Source organism: Schistocerca piceifrons, chromosome 2 (assembly GCF_021461385.2).
Source record: "Schistocerca piceifrons isolate TAMUIC-IGC-003096 chromosome 2, iqSchPice1.1, whole genome shotgun sequence".
NCBI lineage: Eukaryota > Metazoa > Arthropoda > Insecta > Orthoptera > Acrididae > Schistocerca > Schistocerca piceifrons.
The window spans coordinates 730,794,295-730,821,751 of NC_060139.1; the positions used below are offsets into that span (position 1 = coordinate 730,794,295).

Genomic DNA, 27,457 nt, shown 5'->3' on the forward strand with positions numbered 1-27,457 from the left:
TATCAGCTAAACTTGCCGGAGATACGATGGGGGCAAATCCTGGGTGCACCAGAAAAAGCATCATAAAAACTTTTGAGAGCAGGTTTTATTTCTTCAAACCTACCTTCAAGTTCTTTATGCAATGACCATAGGGCCTTTGCTTACTCACTGAAGTGTTTAGAAGTACCTAAATTCGAGGATTTCGCGGAGGGGAAAACTGTCCAAATTTCCTCCTTGAAGCTGACTTTTAAAAAGCAAAAGCTCAATTTGAAACTTTCAATAAGGTCACACATAGTACCAACTAATTTATTTTTATCTTGCAATGAGATATGTAAATCATGTAAATACACCATGATGTCTCTCATGAAAGTGAAGTCAGCAATACATTGCTCATCATGCAAGTCTGACTGTGGAGAACACTTCACATCAGTGCACAGGGCTATTTCTTGTCTCAGATCAAAAACGATTTAGAGTACTTTTGAGCAACTGAACCATCATGCAGCACAACAAAAAGGAATGTCTTTGCGGATTGATTCAAGATGCTCCATAAATCCTTTGAATTCTCGACGATACCATCCTTGCTTTCTACAAATTCACATTTTTTGCGAAGTTATCCATGATGGGCCTAATTTGTGGAAAACTTTTGCATATAGCTGTTCATGATATAAAAGGCAGTGTATTGTCAAAATTAGGGGAAGCTCACTTTCGCACACTTCGTTCATACACCCTATAAAACCTACCCCCTCCAGACAACATTGCAAGGGCCCCACCAATTGCAGTCCTCTACAGGTGCTTTCTTGTCTCAGATCAAAAACGATTTAGAGTACTTTTGAGCAACTGAACCATCATGCAGCACAACAAAAAGGAATGTCTTTGCGGATTGATTCAAGATGCTCCATAAATCCTTTGAATTCTCGACGATACCATCCTTGCTTTCTACAAATTCACATTTTTTGCGAAGTTATCCATGATGGGCCTAATTTGTGGAAAACTTTTGCATATAGCTGTTCATGATATAAAAGGCAGTGTATTGTCAAAATTAGGGGAAGCTCACTTTCGCACACTTCGTTCATACACCCTATAAAACCTACCCCCTCCAGACAACATTGCAAGGGCCCCACCAATTGCAGTCCTCTACAGGTGCTCGAGTAACGAATGCATATAGTTCACAACCACCTTTACAGGCAAGAAAATATCTTCCACACTGTGGTACTTTTCAAAGAAATAACATCCAACAGTTTCTTGGTAACAGTGAAATCTTTTTTGGCACCCCTTACAAAAATCACATGTTGAGCTATCCTGTGATTGTCAGTGATCTCATCTAGGGCAATTGAGTACTCTACAAAGTTACAAAATTTATTCTGCAACTGCTCCTTTAATTCTGAACGAATTTCTTGCACTCTTTTTGAGAAATTGCATGTTCAGACATGCATAAAGCCTCAAATTGGGCCACTACAGATGGGCATATTACCTCCAAACACACTACAAAATACTCTATTACAAATTGCCCATCCGTAAAAGGTCTTCCACTTTTTGCAGTTTTCAGTGCAACACTGTAGCTTGCTCCAACTGTGCTTTCCAATGTGCAATTCATCTCAGATGTCTGGGGGACAACAGCAATAATTAACTTTAAAATCAGAACAGTCTCATAATTTAGTTTATCAACACTATCTACATTGAAATACTGGAAGTTTCTATAGATATGAGTACAATTACACAAAGGTATATTTTTATTTTTCTTCAAGGTTTACCTTTCCAGATTGTGGGAGTTCTGATTTTCATTTAGTAATCAGTTCACTTACATCTGTTCCAACAATTCCCTCGTGTGTTAAGGAATTGTTATTTTCATAGTGATGTTTATGGTAGAGTGGCATATTAAGCACAGTGCTTTCCCATCACACTTCACAAACAAATACAAACCTTCCTGCAGAGCATTAAAAATGGCACACCTAAATCCAAACCTATTCTGCTCATGCTGAACACTCGAAAGGCAGATTAACAGTGTCCAATCTGATAAGATTCCCAACGGATACTTCAGTGCGCTGAAGACGATGTGAGAGTGAGTGCTGTGTCACACATGTGATGCTACAACCACTACATGGTAGGAAAGAGGAGAGGGGGTGGAAAAGCACCAGTGCCGCTTAGCATGGCACCAGGGCACACAAGCAGTGCTACAGTTTGTATGGCCTACACTAGAGTGAGGTGTACATGTACGAACCCCCCATGTGGACTTTTGAACCTGCAGAGGTGAGTCTGCGAGTGCTGGCCCACTTTCCTGCATTGACAATCTACGCATGCCCTTGTCAATTCAGGACAACTGTGCTCAACATCTGGCCAAACAAAACACTCAGCATCATACAAGTTGTCAGCCACATGCCTGGATGGCTGAGATTTGATGTGTGTCAAAAATCGTGCATCACATTGACAAAGGTATAATAAGCCAAATACATTGTTGTGACACATCACAGAGGACAGTTCCATCTATCCCCGGGATCTGTCAGCATTCAACCCTGAGTTTAGTTGATGCATCATTGAGCAATTTACCAATCATCTGATTATGTTCCTGTTGTTCTGCAACTTCGCTGAAGTTGAGAGTGAGGGAGATGGTGCTGACTCATGACAAGTAATCTGTGATAGTATCTGCCCCATGGAGGTGGACATCTGTAGAATACTGTGCTAAAAGATCAAGGTGTCAAAAGTGACTTGGGTTGACTGTAGATGATGTCAAATGACATCCCCTAGAAGTTTACGATATGTATAGATAATTAATCAAGTGAAGGCCCTCAATATCCTCACAAAAAAGCAAACAGCCTCAAACTGCGATTAGTTTGCAGACAAAAGACAACCATTTTTTTTCTGTGAGGCTGTAGGCTTTCTGGAGAAAAATCACAGATGTTGTGATCACAGGTAATTCCTGCTGAAGGAGAGCACCTACAATTGTGTTGCTTGCGTCTGTCATAATTGTAAGCTGTGTGTCTGGTATCAGGTGTCCAATAGCAACTGCATCCGAAAAGCACTCCTTTGCATGGGAAAAATCTGCTTGCATTTCTGACAACCATAATAGTTTACATTTACCTTGCATGTGTGGGCCCGACAAAGCATTGGTCATTGGCAGTTGAGCCTGTGCAGCATGTGGAAGATGTCATCTATAAAAATTAAGGATTGCCAAGAGTCATCTAAAGTCTCTAAGGTCACGATACGTGTGAGGTGTCAGCACCTGTCGAGCTGAGTGAGTGCAGTCTGATGTGGGCTTAATCCCCTCCACATTGAGTTTATGTCTGAAAAAACTGACATAAATGTGAGTTGTCTTTGTTTATGGTCATCCCTGAGTCTTAGAGTGGTGGTGGTGTGTTGGGGCTTATGGGCGCTCAACATCGAGGTCATCAGCGCCCTGACACACATTAAAAGGAACGAATGTGGACAGACCTAAGAAAACTAAAGCACACACTCAAAGAAAGCAGGAAAAGAAGGAAAATGCTACATTAGAAAGTAAAACCTAAGGAACGGGGAAACATAGCAACAAGCATGTCACAGGAAATTGTTATTGGCTGGCCACTTACATAAAATATGGGCGAGCTTGTCATGCAGTGATCAAATTAAAATCCTCTCCCTAAAATCTTTGTAAAAACATTTGACAGGGCACAGAACTTTAAAACTTTAACCACATTCGTCCGAGTGTTGCCTTAAAGAAATGGCAGGTCCGCTGGCAAGTCAGCCGCGACCCGCTGGTCAGAAAATGAAACGCAATCCAATAAAATGTGGCGCACAGTGACCCGGACGCCACTAGCACCACACATTGGAGGGTCCTCTCGCCGGAGAAGGAAGCCATGCGTCATAGGGCTGTGGCCTATTCGAAGCCGAGTGAGGAGAACCTCGTCCCGTCGATGGGGCTGAAAGGAAGTACAGCACACATGCGTTGTGGGCTTGACTATACGGAGCTTATTGTCAGTCACTTCCAGCCACTCATCCTCCCACCGATGCATGCGAGATCTGCCCTTTCATTCCCAGCAATGCCAACATGCCCCGGAACCCAACAGAAAGCTACAACCTTCCCCAGTCGCTGTAGTCGGAGGAGGGCATCCTGGATGGTCTGGACAATTTTGTCTGCCGCATACAAACGTTGCAATGAGTGAAGGGCACTGAGTGAATCGGAACAGACAAGAAATTTAGGAGAGGAAAAATGTCTCATGTGCTCCAGTGCCCGCAAGATCGCAAACAATTCTGCATCAAAGACAGTAAAAGTCTGAGGCAGTCGGATCTTGAGGACACGATATGGAAAAACAACTGAGCAACCAACAGAATCCCCTTGTTTCGACCCATCCATAAAAACAGCTACATAGTCGTGGTGCTCCGATGAAATGGCAGAAAATGCTGCATTAAAAACGGTGGCAGGAGTGCAATCTCTCTTGTACTGCAATAAATCTAAAATCACTCTGGGCTTCTTCAGTAACCAGGGTGGCAGGCGGTTAAAACCTTGGATTTGGGGTTGTACAGACTCCACACCGAGGGACTCTAGTACACGTTGCACACGGATCCCAAACGGCAACGTAGCCCGGGGACGGCGGGAAAAAAGGCGGTCCAGAGGTGGATGGGCAACAAGATGGTGAGCAGGCGATCTGGGAGCTGCAAGAAACTTACAAGCCTGGCGCACCAGCAGGAGCTGCCGCCGGATGGTAAGTGGTGGTTCGCCAGACTCAGCACAGAGGCTGGGTACGGGACTGGTCCGATAAGCACCCGTGGTCAGTCGGATCCTAGCATGGTGAACAGCGTCAAGGATCCGCAAATAAGATGGCCTCGCTGACCCATATACTGTGCACCCATAGTCCAGCGGTGAACGCATAAAAGCTCCATAAAACTGTAGGAGACGCGCCCTGTCTGCACCCCAAGACCTGTGGCTGAGGCACTTGAGGATGTTCAGTGCCTTCAGCGTTCTGGCTTTCAAGTCACGTAGGTGTGGCTGCCATGACAACCTGGAGTCAAAAATTGGGCCCAGAAACCGCACTGTGTCTCTAAAATGTAGGACAGTATCCCCCATATGCAAGGCAGGCAAGGTAAAAAGATGACGAGAACGATTAAAATGAACACAAACACACTTTTCGGCAGAAAACCGAAAACCTGTCTTTGCAGCCCACTCCTCTAACCACCGCACTGTTAGCTGCAACTGATGGCTCACGGTTGCAACACTGGAGGAGGAACAGAAAACAGCAAAGTCGTCCACAAATAAGGAGCACTGTACTGGACTCCTCACTGTAGACGTTATACTGTTGATGGCTATGGCAAAGAGGGTAACGCTTAAAACTCTGCCCTGGGGGACACCGTTCTCTTGCTCAAAGCGATCAGACAGTGTTTTACCAACGCGGGTCTGAAAAAACCGCTGAGACAGGAAAGACCGAATGAAAATGGGGAGGCGGCCACGAAAGCCCCATTGACACATTTGTGCAAGAATACAGTGTCTCCAAGTAGTATCGTATGCCTTACTGATATCAAAGAAGATACCGATACAGTGATGCTGACGGAGAAAAGCCTGCTGAATAGCCGCCTCTAGGAGGGTCAGGTTGTCGACCGTGGACCGAAATTTTTGGAATCCACACTGAAAGCGGCTAAGGAGCTGTCTGGTCTCCAACAGCCAGACCAGACGCCGGTTAACCATCTGTTCCAGGTCTTTCCGACACAGCTTGTCAAGGCGATACTACGATAACTACCGGGACATGTGCGGTCCTTTCCTGGTTTGAGGAGAGGGATGAGAATTGCCTCCCTCCATGAGAAGGGGAACACTCCTGTCTGCCATATAAGATTAAAACATTCGAGGAGGATTTCCTTTGACGCCGCTGGCAGATGTCGAAGCATGGAGTACCGGATGCGGTCGTAACCTGGTGCAGTGTCAGAAGTCTCAGTAAGTGCTGATTAAAGTTCCCACATGGAGAAAGGGGAATTGTAGGCCTCAGAACTGTTCGACAGAAAGTCCAACGCCGCTCTTTCGACAGTCACACGGTAGCGACGAAACGCTGGATCCTGATTTGCAGTGGCAGTACTTTGTGCAAAATGCTCTGCCAGCATCTGAGCAATGGCTCTGGGTGTCGTTTGGAGGCATCCCTGGTTCAGGACAGCAGCTATTGGTAAACGGCTATGTTTACCGGAAATCCTCCAGATGGCTTCCCATACTCTTGTGGAACAAGTGGAACGGTTGATGGAGTCCAGGAACTCCTGCCATGACCTCTTCTTGCTCTCTTTAATGACACGGCGTGCCCTGGCTCTCGCGATTCGAAAGGCGGTAAGATTGACCGCTGTTGGGCGGCATTTAAACTGGCGAAGAGCTGCACGCCTGTCCCGGATGGCTGAACGGCACTCTTCCATCCACCAAGGCACAAGGCACCGCTTAGGAGTGCCAGAAGACTGTGGTATGGACAGGTCAGCAGCATGATGGACAACAAGCGTGATGTGATCCACCCATTCCTGTACGTTATTGTGGCGGTCAAAGACAGCCAACCGAGTGAACAGTGGCCAGTTAGCCCTGAGTCTTAGAGGCCTGTGAGAATGTGTGTCTGAATTGAAATTTTTTGTTCTGATGCTCGTGGTAAAAAATCAGAATGTCATCTAAATATGCACAGCAGCAGCTCAGTTTAAACAATACCCATCCATGAACCATTGCCAGGCCTACGTCACATTTTTGAGGCAGTACGACATTACCAGAAATTAAAATAAGCCAAATAGCATGACAATGGCCATTTTAACATCATCTGGATGCATAAGGATCTGGTAGTATGCCTTTGTACAATCAATCACAGGAAAAACCTTTGCCCCTGTGAGCACATGAGTAAAGTACTGTTTGTCTGGTACAGGGTAACCGTCACAAATCTTGCATGAGTTAAGTGTTTTATTCTATAGTCTTCACATTGCTGGACAGAACTGACTGTCTTAGTGACTAATTTAACTGGAGATTCCCAAGCACTGTCTGATGGCTGTGCAATGCCCATGTGCAACATGTTATTCACTGTCACCTTAGCTGCTTGCAGGAGAGCCTGGGTAAGGTGGCTTGTTTTTTGCTGAACAGGGGGATCTGTTGTCATATTTATGCAGTGCATCATATCACTTTTAACCACCACTGATAAAGTAGAACTCACAGTGCACCACTGTGGTCAGAAAGGTCTTGGGAAGACAACAGGCATGAGACATGCTTTACTGATCAGAGAGATTTGTCTGTGTAGTGATTAAGTTGGCACGGCTACCTCCGTGTGTAGCCAAAGGGTGTGGCTGTCTGTTGAAGGTGCAGCTGCATTGTTTGTGGCCATTGTAGCATGTGTTTGTCATCGCTGTAGCAGGTCAGGGGTTGTTGCTGCAGCATGTATTTGTTGCACTGGAGGGGGTCAGGCTGCACGGCAACCTCAGCCTTTAGTGGAGGGTCATGTTTGCCCTTTGGGGACATGGCTGCATCATTCACAGTAGCTGTGACATATGTTATGTGTCATAGCTGCTCGCACATGCAAACAAGGGAGAGCAACTTCTTGTGAATTTTCTGGTGTAATCTATCATCATCGTCGTAATGCAGGGGACATGCGCTATTCCAGAACGCAAAGAGATGTGCCTGGATGGTGGAGATGGCACATCTTGATACGTTTCATCAGTAGTGGCGTTAAGTTGTTGGATTTTGTGCTGGCAGTATGTGTGATGTGATACAACAGAGTGATCCAGTCAAGATCAAGGGAGAGATGGAACTTTGAGGAAATCCACCCTCAGGACTGGCTCTGCCATGTTAGCAACGTGGAGCATTCAAGGACAACACAACTTGTCCATAATTTGTATGGTATGTTCTGCTTTGCCTTGCATGTGGACGTTGGTCTTGTTTGCCGAGTTGTAAACCTGAGGCCTTGTAGCATGGTTTGAGTGTGTCATGGTAGTGTATGTCCTCCTTAGCCTGTGTTGATTGGAAAATATGTATTAATCAATATATCCCATGTACATAATGCCTCCAGTGTGTGTTGTCTTGTGGAGGAGAGATGACTTGTCAGTGCTGGGTTGCCTGGTGTGCTTATATCGGCTCACAAGAGGTGATCACTGATGTTGATATATTACAGTATCACAACCAAAACGTGTGGTAACAGCAGTGAGGAGGCAGTGACGTGGTAATATCAGCTGGCCTGGTGTCATCAGTTGGTGGTCTCATGCCATGTGTAGTCTAACTGCCAGCATTTGGGCTGAGGGTCGTGACATCAGCTTCATTCATTGTTGAACTGTGTCAGCTTCATTCACTACGCTGGCTAGTTGGACAGGAAGAGAGGGGTGGGCTTGCTCCGGGCCTGTTTCCTGTCCAATGAATCATTTTCATGGGCGAACATTGTCAGCTGTAGTTGCCGAGGGAGCTTCACAATCCGTACGTCCAGAAGGTGGGATCTGGCATCAAGGTGGGATCCACTAATGATTATAGCAGTTCTTCAGTTGAGGGGAAGCTTGCTGTCTGATAAATGTTCCATATGTATCACTTGCCACAACTGTTGCTCTGGTGAGTGAGAAAAGAATTGCAAGGGTGCTGCCTTCACTGTGCTGTATTTGTTATTGGAGGGTTGGCTGAGTATTAGGTCATTGGTTAACTTTGCATGCTCAGTGAGATGATGTATTAGCATGATAAATGTGGAGTTATGATCCACAGTTCCTGACGTCATAAAACATACTCTGTCATTGTGAACCATAAAGTCACTTGGTCGGGTCTGAACAGATGGATTTTAGGTTGCACTGCTACTAGTCACTGTGTGGTGTAGTCCACCAGTTGCTGCCCTCTGATGGCAGCATTTGTTAGGAGACATGGTGTAGTTGTCTGACCGAATGTGGCCGTACTATTAGCCTGGGTTGTTGCTGTGATATGGTTGTGTCTAAAGCTTGTAATTTTGGCACGGTAGATGCATTAGGTGCTTACATTGCAGTAGGTACAGGATGCACAGTTAGAATGTTATTTGTCCTCACAAACACTAAATTGGTAGTTTTGCTGCACATGGTGTCTGTGTTTCACAATGGTTTTGAGTATGGAGCAGCTGTCCAAAAGTCTTTGTAGCAAACAGTAGACACAGAAGACATGGAAGGTGTACACACCTAGGTCATGAGGGATCACCAAATCTTGCTGTATTGAGTTCAGAGCACCAGTTCACTCTTAAAATCAGCTATTGTTGTGTCCCAGTCAGTTTGATCTGCACAGCAATGTTAGCACTTGCATCCTGAACTGATCTGCACACCCTCTATTGTTGAGTGTACTGTGGGTACAGAACAGCTCTAATACCTGATATAACTGGAGTAGACATGGATTTTCACTGCAATTGTGGCATTTTCACAGTTGAGGTCACTAATGAGCATAGTTTCATATGTGGCATCGACAAGGAATGACTCAGTGATACACAGACACACAGAATCTCAACACGTATCATTTATTTTACGCAGCACAATACACAAACACCTTCCAATCGAAGTTACTTGGTCTAAACTGTTTTGGACAACACACTGTGCTGCAATTGCTGGTGCACTGTCCTTGCAACTGTATTTAAGTCAATATAAGGAATTTTGTACTTTTGTTTTTGAATAAACTTAGTATTTCCTGAAAGAAGAGATGTATGCATTGCCATGACGGAATGAGGCTTCTTGTGCTACAATAATAATCTGAGAATGGCTGTAGATCACAGCCAAAATTGTTAATTGTACCAGTAAACCAGTGATTATAGTCTTGCAAATAAAAGAAAATAATATGTGTAAGAACATAACTGATTACAGAGCATAAAAACACATTGTGGTAACTGGAAAGCAATTCTTCAAGATTAAGGGAAAAATTCCACATCAGCATATGGCATTATTCGTGTGGAAGGATTTGTGGATGAGGTTCTCAGTTACTTATTTAACATACAATGGAAGTCTACAGACCAACCAAGGAAACATGGCTGACAGCAGCTCAATACCACCCCAGGAAGCAGCCTACTTGCAGTATAAAACCATAACTGATAAGGGCAATTGGCACTTTTGTTCCAACAAAGGAATTCTAACAGCTACTTCTTTTGGAACAACTGGATTTAGTATTACCTACTGCTCATGACCATACATGTTAACAATAAAATGGATTATACATTGTTGCCTCACAAAGGCAAGTAAATCAAATGCTTTCTGTGATGAGCCTGTGTGAAAGCAGATTTAGTAGTATCTGTAATGAACAGCATTGCAGTTCTTGGCCAAACCCCCACTGGATTAGCAAGAAGTCCAGAACTATTCTGAATTTGTTACAATTAAGAGGCAGAGTGCTCTTGATTCAGCTTTTAAAATAACTTTTTATAAAATCCTATGTGAGCATCACAACTATGTTACAGTTTGTGTGGACATGTCTAATCTGTGTAAAGCCTTAGCGGCTCTGTCATTTGCCATGAAGATGTTCTCAATATTCACTTTCCAAAGGAGTTCACATTTATGATGCAGAGGTTCATGCATTCTTGAGGATCGGGTTCCCTTCACATTCCGTTTGTGACAGACTTTACATGCCTAAGGCATGCTTGTTGTTAAATAGTTAGCTGCTAGAATAGTGTCAAACACAGAGTACATGATAGTTTGTAATATCACACCTATGTAAAGTATCTATTTATGCAAATATTTGATGGTAAAATTTGAAATTTTACATGAAAAAATGTATGTGAAAGTCAATATGTACAATTCTAATAATGTACAAAGAGATAGTAAACCATCTTCTATATTACTAATGTTCACTTGTAAGACAGAAATTTAACAATAATGATTTGTATATGGAACAGAAGGCAATATATGATGAAAATACTAGGAAAATAAGTTGCTGATGGATATTCCTCTAGTTTTTGCTGTGTGACAGTATGAAAAGGATTCTGACCGGCTAGAATATTTAACATGTGCTCTCTATGTAAGTGGTAAGAAAGTGCTTTGTGCCATCAATAAAAATGAATCTTGAGGCTTAAATACAGTAAAGAAAATTCTGACAGAATGTGAATAGTATATGAGGAAAGAATACTAATCACTGAAACACAGTGACTTTTACAAACTTGTCATCAATATGTTCCACAATGAATAACAACAGAATAACAATTTAGTTGCTGTAAAGGATTATTTATCAGTTTTAGAGCATACTGGATACTGAGTAAACTATCTAGTTCATTTTCTTTACAGCTGTTACTCATCCCACAGTAGATGAGAGGATGGAACGGTGTGGTGTTATTAATTTCTGGATTATACTGCTACCTTTGTCAGCTAAAATGGCTGGGTCAGTGCAGCCATTTGTTTGAATGAGTTTGATTTGCAAACCTGCCCTGATGCCACTCTGCTTGAAAGCCATCCCCCCCCCCCCCCCCCCCCCCATCATAAGCACCATCAAAGCCACAAGCATGGTCACCTGGAGCAGAGTGGTCATTGCCCTGATCCTGGTTATTAATGTTGTCAGTTGTTTGTTGAGATTTTACAATGCAAAACAGCTCAGACCATAAGTGTCCAATCATGATTTGAAATGGGCTGTTTACTAATGAAAGCACTGCTTTGTTTTTGAACTAAGTTGACACACAGAAGTCAACATGGCAAAGTAGGTGTGTAAAACTATAATGAATGAAGACTGTGAGCCTGGAATGCTAGTTACAAAGAAACACAGTGAAAAGGTGAAATGAACAATTACATTAAATCTTCTTTGTTAAGAGGTCATTTACTGAGGGTTCCTAGGACAATTGGTGCCCAAAGTAAAAAATTAGATCTCCTTTGCCATGTTGCTATAATGAGTGAAGAGCAGAACACAAACTACAGCCTGCGCTGTATCTGCCAAAACTTTGGGTAAACACACATTGAAGTGTAAAGAGTTAAAAAAACTGACACTGTGTTGGAAAGTGACACACCATCAGTCATTTAAGTGAGAGCAAAGTGGTGTGAGTTCACCATCAAACAGATGACAATAAAGGAAAAGACAGTGCCCTGTAAGCAGTCTCAATTATCTCCTTGCAGTGTGAGGGATGAGTAAGTCACTGAAGTCACAGGTAGAGGGTTAATCTCCCTAAGGTTGTTCCCAGAAAGAAGTGACCTGTGTTTATTCCAAAGGTGTAGTATGTTCCTACGTACAGCAATGCTAAAACATCCCAAGGGAAGATGCAAATCTACTCCATGCCATGGAAGGCATCAACAGAATGATGCCTGCATTGTCAGCAGGCCATGGCAGAGGGTATATGACAAGCCCTTCATGCTACACTGATTACTACATTGGATTTTGGTGCATATATTATGTCTTGATGAATAAGGTATACAGAAGATTGTCATGAACTGTGGACTATGTGAGCACCATGTAAGAAACCCTTTCCTAGGTGAGTCATACAGCTGTAAGAATTAGAAAGAGTGTATGGGTAAAACCCCACGGAGGAATGAAAAAAGCCAGAAAATTTGATAGTTCTTACACAGTATAAACCAAAAAGAAAATTCCAAACTGTAGTTGTGTCATCAACACTGAACGTTGCCTAAGTTGAGACACTAATGACCACTTATAACAGGCAGGAGTTACCATAATCCTATTCTAACACTGGTCTTGCAGGGGAGTGGTACTGGACAGTCAGAGATTAGCCTTGCAGTATGGATGTGAAAATAATATTGTAAGAGTTAGGTATGGTTTTGGTTTTGTTTTGCTTTAGGACACAAAAAACAACTGGGGTCATATGAGCTCAAGTCAAAGCTATAGAACACGAAGACAGTTGAGTTAAAAAACAACTATAAGTCAGTCCCAATTGACATAAGAGAAGACAGCTAAAAACAGGGATGTGGAGAAAGGGCTAAAAAAGACACGATACAGAAATGGAAGTCCAAAGCTAAAAATTAAATGGTGGATAAAAACTCAAACATGGTCGACAGCCCACGCATTATTTGCCAAAATAGCTGGTAACTCAGATGGCAAACCCAAGTGGGAATGTAAACGGTTAAAAAAAAATGGGCATCCTGTAAGGATGTGGTGGACAGCTAAAACTTGGGCACAATGCGTACAAAGTGGTGGGGTAGCGCCACTTATCAAATGACTATGGCTTAAAAGGCAGTTCACTATAAGCAGCCTAGTTAAAATGACCTCCTCCCAACAGGAGGGCCCAGAGGTGGTCGTCCAAGCCGCTGGGAGAGGCCTAATAAGCCGGAGCTTATTCCTGTGAGGGGAAGACCACTGGCGGTGTCAAAGGCACACCACCTCCTGACAGACAGCAACACAGAAATAACTGGAGGGAGTATAGGTACCGGCGGGCTAAGGTACAATTACTGCAACATTGGCAGCAGTGTCAGCAGCCTCATTTCCTGGCAGACTGACATGACCAGGAACCCACATACACATCACAGTAGCTCCACTGAGAGTGGGAAAGTGACAATTTTTCTGAACCCGTTGCACTAAGGTGTACAGTGCACATAAGACTTTGAAGGGCATTGAGTGAGTCTGAGCAGAGGACACAATTGAGAAGTCTGTGTCACCGGATGTACTCAGTGGTCTGACATAGAGCAAAGAGCTCGGCTATAAATATTGAGCTGTGTGCCAGAAGCTGATATTGAAAGACATGAGCACCAATGACAAAGGCACACCCAACACCACGGTCAGTCCAACAGCCATCAGTGTACACAAAAGTACTACCACAAAGTACCCTGTGAAGGTCATGAAACTGAAGGCGATAGAGCGAGGCTGGAGTACTGTCCTTAGGAAGCGAATGAAGGCCATGGTTAACATGGTCTGCTACGTGAAGCCAAGGTGGTGAAGGGTTCACACCCACTGGGAAATTTGCAGGTACTGTGAAGTTAAGCTGCCGTAGCAAGTGCCGAAAGGAGACTCCAGGAGGTAACAGAAGAGGGATGCACTCCATAATGGTGATCAAAGGAATCACTGAAGGAGGCGGCATAAGATGGGTGGCCACACATGGCAGGCAAATGACATGCATACCTGATGAGGAGAAAGTCACAGTGGCAGGACAGTGGTAGTTCAGCAGCTTCAGCATACAGATTCTCAACCGGGCTAGTGTAAAAGGTTGCAGTGAACAAACAGGCGCCATGATGGTGGGTAGTGTTGAGACAGCGTAAGAGGGGTGGATGTGCACACACATAAACAATGCACCCTTAGTCGAGTTTCGAATGGACAAGGGACCAGTACAAATGAAGGATGGTGGTTCGATCCGCACCCCAGGAAGTACCATTGAGGACACTAAGGACATTGAGGAACCATGTACAGTGGGCTGTTAGGTAAGACACATGGGAGGGACAAAGAGATCTTTATATCGAGCATGAGCCCCAGGAATTTCGTAGTTCCAACGAACGGAAGGGCAACAGGCCCAAGATGTAAAGATGGTGGGAGAAACCGTTTGCGCCGCCAGAAATTCATACAGATGGTTTTGTCAGTGGAAAAACGAAAGCCAATGTCGATGCTCCAGGAGTAAGGACGATCAAGACATCGCTGAAGACGCCAGTCAGTGAGACTGGACCATGGAGAACTGCAATAGATGCAAAATCGTCAACAAGAAGGGAGCTGGAGATGCCCGGCGGGAGACAGACCATTATAGGGTTAATGGCGATGGCAAAGAGGACAACGCTCAGGACGGAACCCCGAGGCAAACCGTTTTCCTGGATAAAGGTGTCCGTCAAGGCAGAACCCACACACATCTTGAAAACTCGGTCTTTTAAAAATTTCTGAATGAAACAGGGCAGGCGGCCAAAGCACCACGTGTAAAGAGTACAGAGGATACCAGTTCTCCAGTAGGTGTCATAGGCCTTCTTCAAATCGAAAAACACGGCCACAGTCTGGGATATCCACAGAAAACCATTCATGACATGGGTGGACAAAGCAGCGAGATGATCAACTGCAGAACACCGTGTTCGTAATCCACACTGTGCATTCGTTAGTAAATTGCGAGACTCGAGCCATCATACCAGCTGAGCATTAATGATATGTTCCACCACTTTGCAAACGAAGCTGGTGAGAAACATGGGAGAGTAGCTAGAAGGAAGGTTTTTGTCCTTACAGGGCTTAGGTATGGGTATGACGGTAGCTTCATGCCAATGTTCGGGAAATCTACCCTCTGCCCAGATGCGGTTGTATGTGTTAAGCAGAAAGTGTATGCCCGCAAGAGAAAGGTGGTGCAACATCTGAATGTGGACAGCGTCTGGCCCTGGGGTGGAGTATCAGGCTGAACTGAGAGCATGATCTAGCTCCCTCATAGTAAATGTGGCACTGTAGCACCCACTATTCTGAGAAGAGAAGGGTAGGGTAGCACCCGAGCCGCCTCCACTCGTTGCCAATGGAAGAAGGCAGGGTGATAGTGGGAAGAGTTCGAAACTTCCGCAAAATGACGGCTTAAGGCGTTGGTGATAGCAATAGGGTCATTGATAACATCGTCTAGTACTGTCAGGACGGAAATTGGCGAATGGATCTTGGTCCCAGAGAGCCGTCGGAAGTTGGACCAACTGACAGAGGAAACGGTGGAACTGTTGAAAGAACTGGTGAATGAAATTCAGCTAGCTTTTTTGCTACCCCGAAGAACACGACGACACTGTGCACGCATCTTTTTACAATGAATGCAGTTTGCCATCGTAGGATGACGGTTAAAAACGTGGAGAGCACATCTCCACGTGCGAATTGCGTTGCGGCACACCTCAGTCCACCAAGGGCCTGGGACGCAGCATGGTAAAGGGAAAGTGCGAGGAATGGAACGTTCTACAGCAGTAAGGATAACGTGTGTGAGATATTCTACCTGGTCATCGCAACTGGCGTAATATTGTTCTTCGAAGGTCGCCAGGGAGGAGTAAAGCCGCCAGTCAGCCTTAGTGAGCTGCCATTTTGGTGTGCACACAGGTGGGGGTAGGGGTGAGCAAACGGTTAGCACGTAGGAAATGGTCACTCGAGTAGGCATCACAACGAACGGACCACTCAAGACAATGGACAAGCTGTGCAGTGCAGGAGGATAGGTCCAAATGGGAATACGTGTGCGAGGAGTTGGAAAGAAAAGTGGGTACTCCAGTGCAGAAGCGGTTGAGTTGATTACGAAGATCAGCCAGAAGGACACCTCTCTGACAGGTTCCGAGAGAACTTCAAAGGGGATGAAGTACCGTAAAGTCACCATGTAGCAGAAATGGGGTAGGTAGCTGCCCAGTAAGCTGAAGGAAGTCTGCCCTGATGATGTCAAATGGAGGGATACAAATGGTACAGAGGGGAAAAGTCAGGTGGAGAAGGAAAAGGCGATCTGCAACAGCTTGACGATGGGTAGTCAGGGAGATGCGTTGACTACGAACGTCATCCCATATGAGCAGCACTAAGATGGAATGCCGATCTCAGGGGGAAGGTCAAAACGAACCGGGAAGAAATGTGAAAGCTCAAAGCGATCGTGAGGACACAATTTCATTTCCTGAAGGCAGAGTACAATAGGATGCTGCGATGCTAAAAGCAGCTGTAAATCCTTTTTGTGGACCCGAAGGCCGCGAACTTTCCATTGAAGGAGAGTCATGATGAGGAAGAGCTGTAGGGGTGTCACCTAGGCAGCTGCTACAGGGCACATAAGCAGGAGGATCCTGCTCCATGGGGTCCACAGAAGCATCAGCTTGTTTGTGCTGTCGGTCTGTGGAGTCTAATGCTGAAAAAAGGTTAGTGGTGCACAGCAGCGACACGGAGGCTGGCTGGGCTATATGAATAAACCAACTCTGACTATATAGTATGAAGCCTACTATTAATCGTTCCCGTAGGGACCATGCTGTAGTGGTCTTCAAGTCCAGAGACTGGTTTGACGCAGTTCTCGATACTACCCTATCCTGTGCAAGCAGCTTCATCTCCAAGTACCTACTGCAACCTACATCCCCCTGAATCTGTTTAGTGTATTCATCTCTTGGTCTCCCTCTACGATTTTTACCCTCCACGCTGCCCTCCAATACTAAATTGGTGCTCCCTTGATGCCTCAGAACATGTACTATCAACCGAGCCCTTCTTCTAGTCAAATTGTGCCACGAATTCCTCTTCTGTGATAATTTCATAGGCTGCTTTGATCTTGGATGGAAGCACCATTCTATCAAAGGTGAGAAAAAGAGTGCGACTGAGCACTAAGGAGGAATAAGCCGCCTTCATCTCACGGTTTGACGGAAATGACACCCTGATCAGAGACGTAGGATTGGGTTTTGGCTTCGGTTAGACGGTCGAGTAGTCTAGTGTAAATAACACCACGGGAAGAATTCAAAGTTCTATGGGCCTCGAAACGAACAGGGAAGCCATGGAGAAGCGAGGCGGCTAGCAGTAATTTGTGCTTGAGAATCAGAAGTAGTCTCCAAAAGCAAAGTGCCATTCCGTAAATGAGAGCAGGATTTCACAGGGCCGGCAATTGCATCTACACCTTTCTGAATAATAAACGGATTTACCGTGGTGAGCGACTGACCTCCTTCAGTATGTGAAACCACAAGGAACCGTTGTGCAGAGGGAAGGGCCTTTGAACCGTTAGCCTCATTACGTTTACGTTTCGTAGTCAGTCAAGCACGAACCCGCCACAGAGTGGCGAGCCCCTTGGGGGGCAAGAGTTAGGGGCTGCATGTTCACCAAACATTTACCCAACTAGCAAAAGCGTTTAGAGTCCTTTTGGTGGGGAAGGGGGGGGGGGGGAGGAAGAAGGTGAGGGTCAGAGAGGGAGGGACAAAGATAAGAGGAGGAGGACTGTGCCACGAGGAAAGATAAAATGCTGTGTAGGAATGACATTCTGATATCTCGAAACCTGTGACAATGGTATGGCGTACAATATGTAGGAACGCATTATTGTATAACAGTAACTTATTTTGTAACAACAGGCCACTGGGTTCCATGCCAATTGCAGGCTTTAGCTTCTTGCCTAGAACATCACGGTATTGAGCACTGCATTGATAATCTTCCAGTAAAGATTTTACTGCATCCCACAATACAGTTAACTTTACTTTTCCTATGGAAGGCTGTGTCTGTAGGTTCTTTGCTAACTAAATGATGTGCTTCAACTTCAAAGTCTGGCGTTTGATTCATTGACATAGCAATCTACTTATCTATGGGAGATTTTAAAAAGTTTAATACTAAACTCAGGTTCTGTGGCACACATTTAGCGCATGCCTCAGAGTGTGGAGTTCTTTGCGTTTGATGTGAAGGACAGAACCATTACTAATCCGCAGAGCATCTCTCTTGTACATGCTGAATCTTGCCGTCCATGGCGATCTGCACTCAACAACCAAAAATTGTACCAGCAGTCTCCTGGAGAATGGGCAGTATTTAGACTGGCATTTGGGCCATGGTGATCTAGTTCATTCTGAGTGAGCTCCCTGGGCCACACGTCGATGGCAAAAGCATTCTAACAATCAGGAGCTCACTCAGGAGCCACCATCACGATGATGTCTCAGTCCACATGCAGCAGCTGCCAGCACGACCTCTACTGAGGCGTGGTCCCTGACGCCATGACCAGTGACTGGAATCTGTAACATGTGTATAGTTTTTGTAATCAGCTACACAGGGCTTCCACTTTTACTCATCCTCTTGGGACTTCAACTTTGGAGCATCCTTCCCAGAGTCTGTGGCACACTTCGTGCAGGAATACTGGTGTGTGGGCTGTGACACTAACGGCCCTTCTGCCTCAGATATTTTGTTGTTGCATATTCAAGAAGTGTTCTCTGCAATTTTTATTTGTGTTTAGCTCCCATTGAAGAAGACTGTTTTTTGTGGTGCAATTAACTTCACCTCCACTGTATACCTGGGTATTTTTCTCTGGGAGACGAGATACTTTTTTCGAGTTTGTTATGTGTGCGCTCCAAAACAGGTAGACAACGTTTTCTAATGCGGTAGTCCACTTTCGAGTTCACTTACTGATACATTGCTTCCAGCATGACAGAACTTGTGCATGTCTCTGTCCAGGTATTTTTACTACTTCAACAGGCGCAGCGCACCCACAGAATCCTCATTAATTGATTGGTGGCCATCTTTATATCATTCAGGAGCTCCCCAACCACCTATCCTGGATCAGCACCGTGGTCAAGAGTTTCTGGACGGCACCCTTGCTGTTCTGGCCATTCGACAAAAAGATGAGCTGTGGGCGAATTACGTTGCATGTATGGAACAGGATTTCTTAGCTCATTGGATTGGATTGATTTGGGGGAAGAGACCAAATAACGAGGTCATCGGTCTCATTGGATTAGGGAAGAATGGGGAAGGAAGTCTGCCGTGCCCTGTCAAAAGAACCATCCCAGCATTTGCCTGAAGCGATTTAGGGAAATCATGGAAAACCTAAATCAGGATGGCCAGAGGCTTGATCTTAGCTCATGGCATCACAGGTGATACCTTGCAAGACACTTCCCATGTGTTTGCCACTCACCCAATGTGCTGCTCTCAGTCGCAGTCACGCCCCCCCCCCCCCCAGGTCAGATTCACAAAATACAGGCCAATCCTCAGCGGCCATTCGCCACCCTCAACAGCTTCCCTCCTGCAGCCAGTGTTTCATTAGTCACCAGAGACACCAGTGTCACTGCCGATGCGTTAACTGCACATCTTGTGGCGAATCTGGACATAGGGCTGAACTATGCCAAGCAGCGCTCAAAATGAATGCCGGCTACGCACACATGGACAGGGGTCGATGATACGGCAGACGTTTCTGCAGACATACCCTACATCAAATCTGTGCTTCCCCACTCTGTGGGCTCGCTATCACTCATGGTGGCCATCAACAACGTACCTATCAAGCTAGACAGACACAGGGTACTCTGTGACCATCACCAACTGGCAGAAATGACTTCATTAAGGTCAAAGACCACCTCAAGGCTCAAGTCCAGTATCATCTGAGCAGCTTCACGTCCAAGTTCTTGGGCCTTTGTAGAACACAGGACCATCGGCTATCTGACAATATAAACCCTCCAACTTATTTAGAACATTTTAGGGCGGCATTCCAACAAAAACTAAGGCAGGGTTCCGAATAAGTATGATGAGCAATAGAGTATCTACAGTTACTATAGCAGTTAATTATACAACTGATTAATTAAGGTCGGTGTCAGTAGCAAAACGTGACTGTATCAAGTGGGATGATCACATAGGGGCAGTTGTGGGTAACGTACAACACATGCTGCGATTCACTGGCAGGATACTGGGAAATTGAATTATGGTGGCTTATTTCACTGTCGCGAGCGTCAACCGAATGAAGAAGGACGCTAAATGTAAGATGTAAACCTATTCAGAAAAATCGAAGAATTTGTTTATAGAGCGGTAACGAAGTATTGACAACAGTACTGACATAAGGTCGCATAGGGACGGGCATGAACTGCAGGGCACTGTTCAGCATTGCAAACTACTATTTTTGTTAAATTATTTTACTTAGATGATGATGATGATGATGATGATGATGATGATGATGATACCAATAGGAGGCAGAGGGTGAAAACCCAGTGCCAGGACATAGCCTACTACTCTCCGGGAGCATCAAGGAAGCAGATGGACATATCATTATCAGTAGTGTGACATGCCCTCACTTCGTGAGAGACAGCAGAGGGGGCACTGGCGAAAAGTTGTGAGATCAGGAGCTTTACGCCACTATCTCTCCTCCCATTGCCGGCTAAATACTGGCAGTGAAAATTTCATCCACCACCAGGATTCGAATCAGCTTACCTCTGAGTAAGGCGCGCCCACACACGCGTACGTTAGCGATCTCGCATACGTTACCGATCTCTCAAGCAGAGGTTAGTAAGGAAACTGTTTAAGAGGACTAAGCAGTAACATGTAAAGACTATTAAATCATGGAGGCGAATGCTTCATGTCCATGTCTTTCAGAGTGTCAAGTCTCAACGTGGTTTTGAGATGGTTACCCAGAGCCATCTACGCGTGAGTTGGCTGAATAATCGTTTCCACGTCAGCTACGCTTTACTCTGACAACAGGAACAAAAAAAATTTACATTACAGCGCTATTACGCCACTCATACTTTAACGACTAGTCATCATGTTAGCGTAAAACACGCACACAAGGCCATTTGTAAAAAGTGTGTAGAGGAAGATGTAAGATTCTTCTCTGCAATTTGCGGTTTCAGCGCTCTCATAGGTATTTGCTTGTCTCCGGGGCTCAATCCAGTTCCTTAGACAAGGTACGTAAACCGATCGGGATTAACACACAAGTTGGCATATTCTTCCAAAAAGAAGCGTCTTGTCAAACGACGTCGTTGGTCAAGCAGCCAGCAGCAGCAATTGATTTGATAAAACAGCTCCACGTATGGAACAGATGAGCTTCTCCTTTATACTCATAACCATACCATCTAAAACGATACTGCAAATGTTTATTAGGCTGAACATGCAATACAATGATTCCAGTATGACAACTAACAATGTGTGCCAAACGCGGAATATGAACCTAGATCGTCCATTTTTTGCAAGAGCTTCCCATTACGAATTTTCGTCATCCTTATAAACAAATATCCTTTTTCTTGAAACATGTCACGGTTGTTTGCCTCCAATTTCTCCGAACGAACGCTTATATGTTCCAGTCAAGTAGGAATGGCGTTACAGGGGGAACGAATGGTGGGACATGGCTTAACGCTGTCAGGACGAACTGTACTGTTGAAATTTACGAAAGCAGTTCTTTCACGATGACCTTACGATGAGGAAGTTTGAGGCAAACATGTGATATTGACAATTTCAGTTACCCTAATTGTAAATGCAAGCAATCGAGAAAAGCGGATGATCTGGCTCTGAATAGACTAAACATGTTGGAAATATTCATCACTGTATTTATGACGCAACTAGTGTTCTATTAAATGCTGTGAGAATCACTATTTTTGCTCACATTATTTGTAGGCCATGGACTAGCATTGTCTCATGTCCGTAAGGTTGTTCAGCTTGCTTTTTACTTATTATACACTACTGGCCATTAAAATTGCTACACCACGGGGCTTTTTACTTATTATACACTACTGGCCATTAAAATTGCTACACCACGAAGACGACGCGCTACGACGCGAAATTTAACGGACAGGAAGAAGATGCTGTAATGTGCAAATGATTAGCTTTTCAGAGCATTCACACAAGTTTGGCGCCGGTGGCGACACCTACAACGTGCTGACATGAGGAAAGTTTCCAACCAATTTCTCATACACAAACAGCAGTTGACCGGCGTTGCCTGGTGAAACGTCGTTGTGATGCCTCGTGCAAGGAGGAGAAATGCGTACCATCACGTTTCCGACGTTGATAAAGGTCGGATTGTAGCCTATCGCGATTGCGGTTTATCGTATCGCGACACTGCTGCTCGCGTTGGTCGAGATGCAATGACTGTTAGCAGAATATGGAATCGGTGGGTTCAGGAGGGTAATACGGAACGCCGTGCTGGATCCCAACGGCCTCGTATCACTAACAGTCGAGATGACAAGCATCTTATCCGCATGGCTGTAACGTTTCGTGCAGCCACGTCTCGATCCCTGAGTCAACAGATGGGGACGTTTGCAAGACAACAACCATCTGCACGAACAGTTCGACGACGTTTGCAGCAGCACGGACTATCAGCTCGGAGACCATGGCTGCGGTTAACCTTGACGCTGCATCAGAGACAGGAGGGCCTGCGATGGTGTACTCAACGACGAACCTGGGTGCACGAATGGCGAAACGTCATTTTTTCGGATGAATCAAGGTTCTATTTACAGCATCATGATGGTCGCATCCGTGTTTGGCGACATCGCGGTGAATGCACATTGGAAGCGTGTATTCGTCATCGCCATACTAGCGTATCACCCGGCGTGATAGTATGGGGTGTGTGGTGTCACCGCACTTGGTAGGTGGTAGCCTTTAAATCGGCCGCGGTCCGTTAGTATACGTCGGACCCGCGTGTCGCCACTATCAGTGATTGCAGACCGAGCGCCGCCACACGGCAGGTCTAGTCTAGAGAGACTCCCTAGCACTCGCCCCAGTTGTACAGTGGACTGTGCTAGCGATGGTTCACTGTCTACATACGCTCTCATTTGCCGAGACGACAGTTTAGCATAGCTTGCAGCTACGTCATTTGCTACGACCTAGCAAGGAGCCATATTCAGTTACTGTAATCTGAACAGATAATATTGTGAATCATGTACCATCAAGAGCGACGTTCATCATTAATGGATTAAAGTTAAGTATCAAACTAATTATGTCCGCTTTCTGAATTCTCATTCCTTGTCATATTCCAGACCTCACGTCAGTATAGTTCTTCCCTCTTCGCGCCAACCTGCGTGAGCTAAAACGCGTGCATTTCGGCCTCCATTCGTAACACGGTGTTAGCGCTTCTGCTAACACAACAGGGTGCCATTGGTTACACGCCTCTGTCACCTCTTGTTCGCATTGACGGCACTTTGAACAGTGGACGTTACATTTCAGATTTGTTACGACCCGTGGCTCTACCCGTCATTCGACCCCTGCGAAACCCTACATTTCAGCGGGATAATGCACGACCGCATGTTGCAGGTCCTGTACGGGCCTTTCTGGATACAGAAAATGTTCGACTGCTGACCTGGCCAGCATATTCTCCAGATATCTCACCAATTGAAAACGTGGCCGAGCAACTGGCTCGTCGCAATACGCCAGTCACTACTCTTGATAAACTATTGTATCGTGTTGAAGCTGCATGGGCAGCTGTACCTGTACACGCCATCCAAGCTCTTTGACTCAATGCCCAGACGTACCAAGGCCGTTATTACAGCCAGAGGTGGTTGTTCTGGGTACTGATTTCTCAGGATCTATGCACCCAAGTTGCGTGAAAATGTAATCACATGTCAGTTCTAGTATAATATATTTGTCGAATGAATACCCGTTTATCGTCTGCTTTCCCTCTTGGTGTATCAATTTTAATGGTCAGTAGTGTATGTCATGTGGCAATAGTAAGGAAGTCAGTGTAACATGTTTTTACGATAATTCAGTTCAAAGCAGAACTATTATTGCCCACTGTTGTGTGCGACGACTTTTACAGATTGTCTCTAAATTGATTATAAATTATTACAGCCCACTTTAAAAAGTAAAATGTGTAACATAATAATCTCAATAATTTTAATACTCTGGATAGAACAAAATTTCCCAACATACGGAAAACGTCGCGGCACACTGGTTGGAAAAGCGTTATTATTAAGGCAAACTCAAACTATCCACAGAAAGTCAATTTACTAAGTATCGAGAAGCAGCTTTAAATGATGAATCTGAGAATATTTTACAACCCAATGTTAGACTACACTTTTACTTGGCTCCTTTGTGATCAGTGAAGTCTGTTGACTTCGTACCGCCAGAGAATGTTCACCCTTGTCACTAACTTTAGCTACATAACAGCACTGTGCGCCGTAACAATAAGCAACCGTTGTGAATACTGTATAGTATTAATCCGTGTGCGCTGTTGTGCGTAGTGATTGTTAATAATATGCACGGAAATGAGTGAAGAGGCAGTATCCGGTCCTTCTAGTGACTAGTCATCAACTTTTGTGTCACTTCTGCGACACGGTAATACATTACATGTTCGTTTCTTTTATAAGCTATAAGCTGGCTACTCTGGCAGAAGCAGGCGGGGCTGGCCTCAGAAGCCACCGCTCCCAACGTCCTCCGCTCAGGCACCAAATGGAAGTGCGCGATAAGTAATTACTATCGGCACAAAGGCGTTTGAACAACTATTCTTCCCGCACTCCATACGTGAACGGGAAGCGAAGGAGGCCTAATAACTGGTAAAAATACTCTGTCATGTACTTTACAATGATTTGCAGTGTGTTAACGCAAATGTAGATCTACATTGTGCTTAGCAGTAGCAGTCGGAAACCTATCGCTGTAATACCAGTGTACCTGGATTGTTTTAATTTTAAAGTATGAAAACTCTACAAAAATACTTAAAACAAGATAAACAAATACACTGTAAAGACGCACTGTGGCTTAACTTTTAAATCAGTCGAAGGAACGTAAAACAGAATTAAAAAACCACCACCGCTGAGTGAACGTTGTCATCATATCCTTTCAAATAAATAGCTGTCACACTGTGGTAATATTCTTGTTGCCATACTGCTTTGCTTAGTGACCTGGGACGTTTAGCGCGGAGTATCGAAGGACTTTTCTAACAAAGTAAGCAACGTCTGTTTAAGGTATTATGGTGCATTTCTTAATAATGCACAGCAGACCAGAGAGGAGGGAGACATTAATTAAAACTATTGTGCCAAAGATGAGACGTAAAATTTGTTTTCATAAAGTTGAACAACAACGAACTGATCCTTGAAACGTCCAAAATTACAATTTACGTCAGTGAAATTTAAATCCTGCTAACGTCATGTGCTATATGAACAAACCAACTCTGACTATATAGTATGAAGCCTACTATTACTCGTTCCCGTAGGGACCATGTTTTGTTGTGGTCTTCAGTCCAGAGACTGGTTTGACGCAGCTCTCCATGCTACCGTATCCTGTGCAAGCTGCTTCATCTCCAAGTACCTACTGCAACTTACATCCTTTTGAATCTGCTTTGTGTATTCATCTCTTGGTCTCCCTCTACAATTTTTACCCTCCACGCTGCCCTCCAGTACTAAATTGGTGACCCCTTGATGCCTCAGAACATATCCTATCAACCGAGTCCCCCTTCTAGTCAAGTTGTGCCACAAATTCCACTTTTCCCCAGTCCTATTTAATACCTCCTCATTAGTTACGTGATCTACCCACCTAATCTTCAGCATTCTTCTGTAGCACCACATTTAGAAAGCCTCTATTCTCTTCTTGTCTAAACTATTTATCGTCCATGTTTCACTTCCACACATGGCTACACTCCATACAAATACTTTCAGAAACGACTTCCTGACACTTAAATCTATACTCAATGTTAACAAATTTCTCTTCTTCAGAAACACTTTCCTTGCCATTGCCAGTCTACATTTTATATCCTCTCTACTTCGACCATCGTCTATTATTTTGCTCCCCAAATAGCAAAACTCATCTACTACTTTATGTGTCTCATTTCTTAATGTAATTCCCTCAGCATCACCCGACTTAATTCGACTACATTCCATTATTCTCATTTTGCTTTTGATGATGTTCCTCGTATATCCTCCTTTCAAGACACTGTCCATTCCGTTAACTGCTCTTCAGGTCCTTTGCTGTCTCTGACAATATTACAAAGTCATTGGTAAACCTCAAAGTTTTTATTTCTTCTCCATGTATTTTAATTCCTACTGCAAATTTTTCTTTTGTTTCCTTTACTGCTTGCTCAATATACGGATTGAGTAACATCGGGGATAGGCTACAACCCTGTCTCACTCCCTTCCCAACACTGCTTCCCTTTCATGCCCCTCGACTCATAACTGACATCTGGTTTCCGTACAAATTGTAAATAGCCTTTTGCTCCCTGTATTTGACCCCTACCACCTTCAGAATTTGAAAGAAAGTATTCCAGTCAATATTGTCAAACGCTTTCTCTAAGTCTACAAATGCTGGAAACGTATGTTTGCCTTTCCTTTATCTTCTAACTCATAGGGTCAGTATTGCCTCACGTGTTCCACCATTTCTACAGAATCCAAACTGGTCTTCCCCGAGGTCGGCTCCTACCAGTTTTCATTTACCGCATTTTTAAATTTTCTCCTTTCACCCATTAAATTCAATATCTCTTCTGTTACCCAAGGATTTCTACTAGCCCTCGCCTTTTTACCTACTTGCTCCTCTGCTGCCTTCACTATTTCATGTCTCAAAGCTACCCGTTCTTCTACTGTATTTCTTTCCCCCGTTCTTGTCAATCGTTCCTTAATGCTCTCTCTGAAACACTCTATAACCTGTGCGTCTTTCAGTTTATCCAGGTCCCATCTCCTAAAATTCCTACCTCTTTGCTGCTTCTTCAGTTTTACTCTACAGCTCGTAACCTTAAATTGTGGAAATGACTTACAATTTAAAACCTGTCTCCCAAATCTCTGTGTAACCAATATATAATCTATCTGAAACGTTCCAGTATCTCCACTCCAGGCCTCTTCCATATATACAACCTTCATTCATGACTCTTGAACAAAGTGTTAGCTATGATTAAGTTATGTTCTGTGCGGAATTCTACCAGGCGGCTTCCTCTTTCATTCCTTACCCCCATTCCATATTCATCTACTACTCTTCCTTCTCTGCCTTTTCCTACTATCGAATTCCAGTCCCTCATGACTATTAAATTTTCGTCTCCCCTCACTATCTAAATGATTTTTCCTTTATTTCATCATACATTTCTTCAATCTCTTCGTCATCTGCGGAACTATTTGACATATAAACTTGTACTATGTGGTAGGCGTGGTCTTCGTGTTTATCTTGGCTACAACAATGCGTTCGCTATGCTGTTAGTAGTAGCTTACCCGCACTCCGTATTTTTGTTCATTATTAAACCTACTCCTGGATTACCCCTACTTGAGTTTTATTTATAACCCTGTATTTACTTGACCAGAAGTCTTTTTCCTTCTGCCATCGACCTTCACTAATTCCCACTATATCTAACTTTAACCTATCCATTTCCCTTTTTAAAATTTCTAACCTACCTGCCCGATTAAGGAA

General features: G+C 44.4%; 1 protein-coding gene across 1 annotated transcript in view; it reads right to left on the reverse strand.

The window, feature by feature from the left end:
• Positions 1-27,457, reverse strand: part of LOC124775803 (uncharacterized sugar kinase YeiI-like) — a 281,535-nt gene that overhangs the window by 220,041 nt on the left and 34,037 nt on the right. The window lies entirely within an intron of this gene.